The 1,983-nt window shown below is 45.6% G+C and overlaps 1 non-coding gene across 1 annotated transcript; it reads right to left on the bottom strand.

Moving 5' to 3' along the window:
- Positions 1 to 1,392: 1,392 nt before the first annotated feature.
- On the bottom strand, positions 1,393 to 1,464 carry TRNAG-UCC (transfer RNA glycine (anticodon UCC)). Its single transcript has one exon. It is a non-coding gene; the product is annotated as a tRNA-Gly (tRNA).
- Between the last annotated feature and the right edge of the window lie 519 nt (positions 1,465 to 1,983).

Here is a 1,983-nt window from a genome sequence, read left to right on the forward strand (position 1 = left end):
TGGCTTTTAAATGGGATTATCATATGACATGCATTTTGGAGCATCTTGTGAATCACAGCCCAATATTTTTTTGCGTTATTACATTACTACCACATATGATAAAAGGACCCCTCCTTACTACAACATTTCCAACAGTTGTTTGTCATACCAAGGTACATCTTAGCTAACTTATCAGATGCTAGGTACCATCCTTACTAAGTTTCATAAAAGAGGGACGGAAGTAAGAGAAAGGGAGAGAGGAAGGGAAAGGGAGTAAGGAAAAATACTTTTAAAATACTAAGTTATTTTCAAGTTTGTTCACCAGATTTGTTTCCACTGGTCTAGCTGAACGTTATGGTCCAGGTTCTGCGCCCATAGTTTCCTTAATTACCTCCTCCTTCATCTTTTGCTGCAACAAAATGGCATAGATCTTCTTAATCAGCTTCTTATCCGTGCCAAGAATAATTTTATCAAACGGCAGTAGATATTTCTCAAAGCCTTGAGTTTTGTCTTTCTCATATCTCGATCGTATTTGTGCTCTTGTCCACCAGTCTAAGTTGACATTTTGACTTCTTAACTTATCATTAGTTTTCAGGGAGGCATCCTAGTAAAGTAGCTACTTATCTCTCAAAATATTCTGCCAGTCTAGCAGGTTCGGTTCTGAAAAAGCTTCCACAGGTGACACCCACAGAGATATTTCCCTATACATCCGCATCTTGATCTTCTCCCAGGTTATTAACAGGGATTTCCTAAGAAGGTGGTTCTTAAAATATTTATGGTTCTCTGCTTTCTGATACCACAGATATGCGTGCCATCCCGTTTTCAGCTCATGTCCTTCTATCGTCAATAATCTCTTGTTCTGTAAGTTTATCCGTCTTTTATCCAAACCATTATAGAGGCTCTATAATATAATTCCCAATCGGGCAATGCAAATCCACCTCTTGGCTTTGAATCTTGTAATATTCTGAATTTTATTCTAGGTTTTTTTCCTTGCCAAATGAATTTATCCATTCATTATTATTCGTTCCACTGTTTTCATTTATCAAAGTCAGTATTGCCTACACAGACTGACAGTGGCTCATCACGGTCTCAGGCTGAGATCTTTCCCATCACCTCCCGCCTGGTCCTTTTCAACTGGAGATGCTGGGGATTGAACCTGGGACCTTCTGCATGCCAAGCAGATGCTCTACCAGTGAGCTACAGGCCCACTTTAGGACTCTTCACAGTCTCAGGCTGAGGTCTTTCCCATCACCTCCCACCTGGTCCTTTTCAACTGGAGATGCCGGGGATTGAACCTGGGACCTTCTGCATGCCAAACAGATGCTCTACCTGTGAGCTACAGGCCCACTTTAGGACTCTTCATGATCTCAGGCTGAGGTCTTTCCCATCACCTCCCACCTGGTCCTTTTCAACTGGAGATGCCGGGAATTGAACCTGGGACCTTCTGCATGGAAAGCAGATGCTCTACCAGTGAGCTACAGCCCCACTTTATGACTCTTCGCGGTCTCAGGCTGAGTCTTTCCCATCACCTCCCACCTGGTCCTTTTCAACTGGAGATGCCAGGGATTGAAGCTGGGACCTTCTGCATGCCTAACAGATGCTCTACCACTGGGCTACAGCCCCACTTTAGGACTCCTCACGGTCTCAGGCTGAGTCTTTCCCATCACCTCCCGCCTGGTCCTTTTCAACTGGAGATGCCAGGGATTGAAGCTGGGACCTTCTGCATGCCTAACAGATGCTCTACCACTGGGCTACAGCCCCACTTTAGGACTCCTCACGGTCTCAGGCTGAGTCTTTCCCATCACCTCCCGCCTGGTCCTTTTCAACTGGAGATGCCAGGGATTGAAGCTGGGACCTTCTGCATGCCTAACAGATGCTCTACCACTGGGCTACAGCCCCACTTTAGGACTCCTCACGGTCTCAGGCTGAGTCTTTCCCATCACCTCCCGCCTGGTCCTTTTCAACTGGAGATGCCAGGGATTGAAGCTGGGACCTTCTGCATGC

The sequence above is a fragment of the Heteronotia binoei genome, chromosome 21 (assembly GCF_032191835.1).
Source record: "Heteronotia binoei isolate CCM8104 ecotype False Entrance Well chromosome 21, APGP_CSIRO_Hbin_v1, whole genome shotgun sequence".
Lineage (NCBI taxonomy): Eukaryota > Metazoa > Chordata > Lepidosauria > Squamata > Gekkonidae > Heteronotia > Heteronotia binoei.